Here is a 9,653-nt window from a genome sequence, read left to right as displayed (position 1 = left end):
CAACCTCACTGTCAACAAAGGAAAAGAGCCATCCCATTGAAATTAGGGCAATTCAGCAGGCACTGTTTGCATAAAAAACTTAGTGGAAAAGGCCGGCGATATCAATATCCATTCAACGCAGCTGGGTCAACACCCATTCAATTCAGTTGGACTGGGTAGATAATTCCTATTACTTCAAAACCTATATCAACCTCACAGTCAGCAAAGGAAAAGAGCCATCCCATTGAAATGAGGGTAATTCCGCAGGCACTATCCGGATAAAAAAACTTAGGGAAGAGGGACAGTTTTTATCAGTGCAGATCTCGTAGTAGTTTTTTTTTTTTTTTAAACAAGATCGGGTAGTTGATATATTACCAAAAGCTGTGATGGAGCAATCTCCTATTACAATCGATTGTAGCATGATAGAAAACTAAGCAATGAGATAGGAGCGTAGTCCCATCTCCTATGCTTGAGTTCAAAACTACATATATTTTTATGACTATTCTTGAGTACTACCTAACAAGCTGACCTATTAGGAGAGTAAATTTACATATCATGGATTCTATGATACCTTTTCATGGCTTGTAGACTGATTGTTCCTGAGTTGACTGGTTCTTCTTGTCATAATTGACCGAGTTCTCTCCTTCATTGCTCATAGTTTTGTTTTTGTAATATGCCACTGCTTCTTCTAGATGTTTGCATTTGGTTTTTAGTGCCATGATCTCTTCTTTCTGCAATGCCATGTTTCTTTTCTGGTAGCTATACTCCATTCTCATTTCATTTCTGACATCCTTAAGTGACTCTTGTAGTCGATGAATCATGAATTTGTTCGCTTTGCATGCAGGGCATGCATCATTCCTTGTTTCCTTTTCAATGGGGATGAATTCCATTTGTTTTGTTTTCTTGTTCTTCCTCTTGTGCTACTTACTGTTCCTTGTTTTGTTGTGCTTCTTGGATCTTGTTTTTCCTGAGATAATACTTCCTCTATTGATGCTGACCACGTTTCTTTTGTCCTGGGCTTTCCTACTTGCTGTAGCTTTGTTCCTATGTATGATAGTAAAAGAATGGGGCCAAAGCTTGGTTATGGCAGTCAAGGAGAAGGGCCGAAATGGAGGGAGGTGTAGATGATAGGCAGGGATGCTCAGAGAGGCTTTGCGCTGCAATGGAGAGTAGTTGCTTGAAGGGAGTGACGGGATGCGAGAGTCATGGACTGAGAAGGAAGGCAGGGAGGGGCTTAGAAAGGGCAAGAACACTGTGTGCTGGATAGGGGAGATGAATATCTCTTCATGAACGCTGTGGAGTGAGAAAGAAGGTAGGTAGGGGCTTAGAAAGGGCGACAACACTGTGCGCTAGACAGGGGTGATGAAGATCTCTTCATGAACGAGATTTTTCCTTATACTGTAGTTGCTTGTATTGTTCAAGTTCCCTCTATTCTTATAGCGATTGAGAGAAACCCAAGGTCTGCCATCGATGGGATGGATTGCTGCTTGGTTCTTGTGACCAAGATTGTGATCGTCCTGCCTGCCTTTACTCATGCGAATTTCTAAACTATTATTATGTTTCCTTTGCCTTCTCGTGATTTTCTGCTTTTCACTGCAGTGATGTGTCCTTTGTTGATTTCTGACTACTGATTTATGTTTTGTTTCTCTTATCATCGTGGTTTGTTCCTTGTTTTTGGTGGGCTTCATACTAATGATCTTTTGTTGATTATTATGGAACAAAGATGTGATATTCCTCATGATTTTCACGAACATTCCCTTCATTTTTTTTCACTTCTTGATTTGCAAAATAATCCGCCTATTGATTGTGTATTCTCAAGACATGTTTGAGGATTACATCGCCAGAACCTTCTAAGTTCTTCTTGATTCTTCTAAAAATTCTGCTCATGAACTCATTGCTTGGGTTTTTGTTTCGGGCCATTGCCTCTATTATTATGGTTGAGTCTCCTATTATTATAAGATTTTGTATTTATCTTTTTTTAATTATTCTTGTTCCCATCAACAAGTTGTATGCTTCAACCTTATTATTTGAGATTTGTCCCAGTCCACATTCATATGTGACATTTTCTTTCCCATCAGGATCAAGGATTATTTCCCCTGCCCCTGCCTTTCCCAAATTATGCTTTGAGGCCCCATCAAAGTATAGGCAATATCTATTCTGATTTTTTTTCCAATTTGCGAGTTCCTCTTCATTGATTCTTATTTTCCAAATATTTCCTGAGTTTATATTCTTCTGTCCTTTTTGTCTGTTGTTATTTATTATGGCTTTGCTGAGCCAATCTCGCTCTTCTTGTTGAAGAGTGTTGTAATCTACTGGTGTTTTTCCTTTGACATTAAGGATTTCAGAAGTTAATCCCCACGTTTTTTAGAGGGTCTTCCCTATTCTTAGAGTTTGATTTTTGAAGATGCACTTGTTTCGTGTCAACCAAATTTGCCAACATAGAACTACTGGAATGCATTTCCATATTCTCTGAATTGTGACTTTCTTCTTTGTTGTAGATTGATAGGCCTTCTCTAAAGTTTGAAGAAAATCCAGAAAATGTTTTCAAAATTTAAACTTATTTCCAAGGGGCTTATAAGCTATTGCCGACATTCTTTGGCAAAAATGCATTCTTGGAATAAATGTTGAATGTTTTCTTTGGCCTGCAGGCGTAATGGGCATCGTGATGGGCCTTGAAAGCCTTTCTTTTTTTTAAGTTTTCACTGGTCAAGATCTTCCCTTTTATAAGAGTCCAGATGAACAATTTGATCTTAGGCAAACTTTCTGATTTCCATGATATTTTCGAAGAATCCCAATCTTGTTGATTTGGTTGTTCTTGTAGGATTTTGTATCCAGTCTTGACTATGTATTACCCACCACTTGGATCCCAGAGGTAATCATCTTCCTCATCATAGTTGATTGGCGCTACCCCTTTTAGGAGCTGCCTAATTTTGCTCCATTTCCCTTCCAGGTTTGTGGGAATTGTTGAAATTTTCTAGTCTTGCCATTCCTTTTGGTTCCATAGAGAAACTGAGTGTAAAGTGTTGAGACCTTTTCCTTTCATCCACTCTTGGATGCCTTCAATTTCTGGATGAGTCTTCAATGGTTCTTTTCCAATGGTTTTGTCCTCCCAAATCGATATTGTTTTTCCATTGCCTGGAATTTTAGAGATGTAGCTACTCATTAGAGGATTTGTTTTTTTTACTAGCTTCCATGCTTGAGTACATTGTCTTATTGGGATATTTCCATTGAGCAGTCTTTTCTTGGAGCCATCCATGTATTTTGATATGAGAGTTTTTTTCCACCAACTCTCTTTTCCTGTGGTCAGTCTCCATACTATTTTCATTTCCAGGGCCACATTCATGAGCCCAGGTATCCGTATTGATAGGCATCCTTGTTCATATGGTAGCACTACTTGCTCCCACCTAGCCAGGCTGAATTTTTTGTTTTTTTACTTCCTCCCCGCCATAAAAATCTTCTTAAGATTAACTCCATTTGTTTGTGGGCACTTGTTGGGGCCATGATTATTGCATATTAGTAGATAATTAGTGCTGCAAGGACTGCTTTGATTAATATTACCCTTCCTGCCATATTTAGCCACATCATACCCCAACTTTGTATTTTATTTTTCATTTTTTCAATATGTTTAGTCCATTTTTCTGCCTTCATGTTCTCTTTTGAGATTGGAAGTCCCAGGTAAAAGAAGTGAGTCCATTTTTCTTGAACTAGGATTTCTAAGATTTGTGAAATCCTTTGCATGATTTTGTAAGGGGTATTCCATCCATATATTTTGCATTTTGTGTTGTTTAAAAGCCCACCTAAAACCTATAAAAAATCATCCAATTTTTTTTCAACCTTCTTGCTATTATTGTTGATGCCCCTCCAAGCAGCAATGTGTCATCAACAAAAATTGAGTGGTTTATTGTTTTTACTCCTTTTGCTATTCTGAGCCCTGTGATGTTTCTTTATTTTCTTTCTTTCTCCAAGGCTCTGCTTAAAGTTTCCACCATTATAATATATAGGAAGGGAGAGAGAGGACATCCTTGCCTAAGGCCTCTTGTGCTTTGAAAAAATTCACTGGGCCTGCCATTTATGAGGGGGCAATCATGGAGTAGAGATGCATGCCTGGATGACTTCTATTATTTCTCTTGAGAATCCAAGTTTCTGGAGGACAACCATTAGATATGGATGGTTGACCCTGTCAAATGCATTTGCCATATCTAATTTGATTATGATGCCTTTTTATTTCCTTATAATACTAGAGTGTATAGCTTCCTGTACAATAATTACATTATCTATGATTTGCCTATTGGGCACAAATCCTCCTTGATTTTCAGATATGATTATTGGAAGCACATCCTTGATTCTATTTGCAATTATTTTTTTTATTATCTTATAAGAGGAATTGCAAAGAGAGATAGGGCGAAACCTGTTGAAAGTGGAGGGGTTTGACTCCTTTGGGACTAGAGCAAGGTAGGAGGATTTTGTGTTGCTTCCTATTTTTTTTTTGAAGACATTCTTCAACATTCTTAAGAAGTCTTTTCCGATTGTATACCAATGAAATTTTTAGAATGCTATTGTAAAACCATCTGGCCCTGGGGCTTTATCCGGGTGCAGGCTCCATATAGCCACCACTACCTCTTATTCTGTGAGTTCTTTGCACATTTTTGCATTTTGATCTCTTTTAATTTTTTTTTTTGTGTGCTGTAGGAAATCTTCATATTCAACCATTTCTTCTTTTGTTGAAAGTAAATTTTTGAAGTGCTTGTGGGCTGCTTTTTTTAATTCCTCCGCACCTTTGACCTCCTAACTTTCAACCCGTATTTTTTCTATTTGGTTTCTTTCTCTTCTAATCTTCATTGTGTTGTGGAAAAATGATGTATTTTTATCCCCTGCCTTGAGCAACAGACTTCTGGATTTCAGTCTGGCCTCTTCTTCTTCTTTCCTGTTTTCCCTATATATTTCCCAAAAAATTTCCTTCTCTATTAGATAATCTTGCTTTCCTTCTTCTTTGCATTCTTTTTCAATTTGCATGCTGTCCATTTTCTGTTGTAACTCTTTTTTCTTTTTTTTTTTTATTTCATTTTCTCTTGCCCATTCCTTTAGCTTGGCTCTTACATTTTTTAATTTTGTCTCCCAAATATACTGTGGTGATCCTGATACTCTTGGCTCCAACGCTTCCTTAATTAATTCACTGATTTCTATATTGCTGTCCCAAATTGAGTTGTATCTAAATGGGAGAGGTCCTTGATTTTCCATTTTACCCATGACTATTACCATCAGTTTATGGTCGGATGTCGTGGTGTGTAAATTTTTTTATTTGATGGAGCTGTAAACTGCTACTATGTTTTCTTGTATCGAGATTCTATCCAATCTTTCTTTTATGTTTCTTTTGCCCACTCTTTTATTTCTCTAGGTGTATTTATCATTGCTTGGAGGGATGTCTATTAAATTGTGTTGTTCCATTATTTCTTCTAGAGCATCCCTATATGGATCTATGTGATATGTTCCTCCAAACTTTTCTTCTATACTTATTACCAAATTTAAGTCTCCTCCTAGGATTATTTTCCCAACTTGCGTTTCTTTTAGTGTTTCCTTTATGGTGGCCCAACATTTCTCTTTTTCCTTGTAGTGATTGGGGGCATATATGTTTATGACACTATACTTTTCTTTTGTACTGATTTGCATTAGATCTGTTTGTATCCAATTTTGATCCTTTTTTTGTTGTATTAATTCCGAGATTCCTTTCTTCCATATTGTGCAGATACCTCCTGATGCTCTTGTTGCCAGTATTGCTTCCGCTTTATAATTTCTGATTTTTTTATTTTTTATTTTTTTTTTCAGTTTCTTGGCTATTTATTTTTGTCTCCTGAATCATAAGGATGTCTGGGTTTTCTTTTGCCAGAATGTCTCTTGTGGCATTTTCTTTGAAGGATAATCCCATTGCTCGACAATTCCAGGAGACCACTATCATTATTTTCTTGTTGGGTGGTGCATGGGTCCTTTCCCTCTTTGATGGATTTTTTCATTGTTTCCTGTGCTCCTTCCTAAGAGGGTTTCCATAGGTTGTTGCATTCCTAATGCCATTTCCTTTGCTGCTGCTTCGTCCCTTAGCTCTTTGTTTGTCTTTCTTCCTGCTTTTTTTTATATTCTACATTTGGGAGTGCTTCCTTTGACTTCTTTCTTGTTAGGATTCTGTCTACTCGGGGGGGTGCAGTATGGGTGTTTGAGACCAGAGGGGATGAAGGGGGTTGGGAGTATGGTGGGGGGATCTGGTTCTATGGAATGGGGGCTGAGGGATCCAGTGGCTCAAAAGGATTAAGGCTGGCAAGAGGATTGTTGTTTGCTTTTGGTGATAGAGGATGGAGATCAGAGGATATGGTGGGCTGTGTAGAAGAATGATTTGGTTGTTTATTGAATATCTTCTTTCTTTTAACATGTTCCCATTTGTTTTCTGGGTCTTCAATCTTTTCATTTTCATTTTGTTTTTCTTTTGTACATCTATTAGCAAAATGGCCATATTCGTGACATACCTTTCATTTTAAGGGGATTTATTCATAATCTAGCTATTATATATATGTCCACTGATCCACTTTGATTTTGATGGCTTCTAGAAGCCCTTTCCCTAGATCCACTTCTACACAGATTCTGGCACATGCATGCATATTTTCCTTTGGCTCACACCTTTCTATGTATTTCCCAACTGCATTTCCTATGGCTTTAACTGAATCATCTCCCCAACAGTGGAGGGGAAGATGCGACAATCTGACCCAAATGGGGACGACATTGGGTACATCCATTTCTAGATCGAAATCTGGCATCCATCTGTTTAAATATAGTCCCCTTGTATCCACAAACTAAGGGCCATTCCTAAATATCAGATCTCGATCCTCCTTGGTTTCAAAGTGAAAGGTGTAGTACCCTCTTCCACAGAACCTGATTGAGATTTTCCCATCTATTGACGTAGTCCCATTCCTTTCTACCCATTTTTGGACAGTTTTGGGCGATGGATATAACTCAGTAAATTGCCCGACTAATCCATTTTCTACCAGGGAAAGTGCTGCTTTACTAGGAAGGGCAAGAGGGAGTGAGATTTCAGGGATGTCTTCCAATCTTTTAACAAACTTAGTGACTGAAGGTTGGTTCTTTGCTGGACCCATTGCAGAAATGAGAGAGGCGAAAGCTTTTGTTGTTCCTTCATTTTCTTGCTGGTGGTCTGAAAGAGGCTCTCCGTCCTCTGATGAGTCCATGTTGCTCGATCCTCAGCAGCAGGAGGCCACTGAGGGGCAGTTGCATGTTGCTGCGTGCTGCTTGCTACGTTTTCTCTGTGTGCTACTGCATTTTTTCTCAACCCTAAAATATTCAAATTCCGTAGTAGTTAAGATGAGAAGATCAAAGCAATTTAAATATCTTGAGCTTGTGTTGTGCCCTTCCTCCGTGGGTTTCCAATTTATTCGACATTAGAACAATATTTTTACGAGGATTTAAAACAATCTAAAATCACTTCATGTCTTAACCACATCCAAAAACTTAACAGAATAATTTTATTGATGTGAATTGATCCTATCGTTGGACATCCACAATGTATCGTTGGGATTATCTTCTTCAAAACAAGAGAAAAATAAGTGGTTACATCTCCATGAAATATATAACCACAATGTTTGTGAAACAAGGAAACACCAAAATAGACAAAGTTGGGATTATCTGCTTTAGAACAAGAGAAAAACACAACAGTTCTTATATTAAATAAGTTGTTACATTTCTAGAAAATATATAACCATAATATCTGTGAAACAAGGAAACGCCAAACTAGGCAAAAAAAAACAGAAAAAGGAACAGAGCACTCTGGAACACCCCTTACATCTACTTCTAGATATTTTACAATGTGAAAAAAATAGTTAGCATTACAAAGTTTTATGAGAAATGATAAAACACATGATACTGTAATATACAATGAGAATTCACTAATTTACCTTGCATAGTTTTCAACAATCCAAAGAGTCAAGGTTCAACACATTTGAACATGCACCATAATTTAGTGATCCATGAGATCTCCTATACAACCACTAATAGATACCAAACATTCACCAATTAGAATCAAACCACCTAACCACGAAATGGCCAGGGAATTTGTAATGCTCAATTACAAATGAAACCACCTAACCATGAAATGGCCAGGGAATTCGTAAAGCATAGGCTACCGCTGAGATAATGGAGTGGCCAAGGGAATTTGTAACGCATAGGCAGGCATTGGAGTGTCCAAAACACTTGGAAATTGGTAGAATGGCATATGTTTGAGAATATGAATAGTTTCATTTTTTTTTAAATTCATTTTTTATTAATTATGATAAGTGGTTAAAAATAATATGAACAATGAAATTTTAATCATGTTTTGTGAAAAAATAATTTAAGTATAGTTTAAATATGTGAAATATGAACAATACAATTTTAATCATGTTATGTAAAAAAATAATTGAAGTATAGTTTAAATATGTAATTTAGATAAGCAAGAAAGTTTTTATTTTCAATTTTATTTATTAATAGAGTGGCATACCAACATATTTCAACTTAGGCCATCCCATAAAAAAAAATTAATTTAGGTTTTCCGATCAAAAAAATTGATTAAGAAAATGATTAAAGTAGCCAATTCCAATAAAAAAAAACAACTTAATTTTAACCAATAAAGCTCAACAAATCTAATTTAATTTTAGTAAATATTTTTAAATGATGCCTATATATTCATAGGTGTTGAAGCACGAAGATGATTAGTTGTTAGAAAGAGAGTTAGAGAGTTAGAAAGAAGAGGTTGTTCCTGGTTCTATATTCCTTTCGTTCCTTTTGTGTTCCTATTGTTTGTAAGAGTGAAAGAAGGTACAAGTCTACTCAAGATTTAAAATAGAAGTCGAGATTTAATTCAGTTTCTTGTAAGAAATTACTTTTCCCAATAGCATCTGTTACAGTTGCAGAGTCGGTACGACTATGATGGATAGAGGAAGAACACATGCTGCTACTGCTACATCAATTAAACATTCAAATAACTTGCAATAGCATAGAACGGAGTTGTAGTTCTTTGAACATAGGGGAGATCCTTTAATAGGGTCTTTAGGATGATATATATGGATAGTAATCTCATTGCTAAGGTAACATCATAGTTATACTTCTATCATATATTCCCAATTTGTTCACTTGATTACCAGAGATTAACCGATGAACCTATGCTAATCAAAGCATATGGGTGAATAAGGAGAATCCACATTACTACCTACTTAAGGCTCCCTTTAAAGGATCTTGAGAATTCGGATAATAGTCACTCTTAATTTTAAAAGATTTTTTTAAACATGGTTAATTATATTTAGCTATGTTCAATCATCTCAAACCAATATCTCTCTTTAAAGAATCTTGATATTCTGATAATAGTTACTCATCATTTTAAAAGTTTTTTTTAAACATTGTTAATTATAGTCAATTATGATTAACTATATTTAACCATAATTTTTTTAAAACATTGTTAATTATAGCCAATTATAATCAACTAGATTTAGTCATATAAAAAATTATAAAAAAACATACTGAACCATAATTACACATGATTAATCATACATAACCATAATGGAAAATCGTAACATGAAAATCACATTAATATATTGCTCCAATTACTATAATAAATTGTCAAAACCAAAATCTTATTGGAATTT

Source organism: Pinus tabuliformis, chromosome 9 (genome assembly GCF_031772625.1).
Source record: "Pinus tabuliformis cultivar Carrire ecotype Pingquan chromosome 9, CPIR1, whole genome shotgun sequence".
In the NCBI taxonomy this organism is placed as follows: domain Eukaryota; kingdom Viridiplantae; phylum Streptophyta; class Pinopsida; order Pinales; family Pinaceae; genus Pinus; species Pinus tabuliformis.
This window is presented reverse-complemented; position numbering follows the sequence as displayed.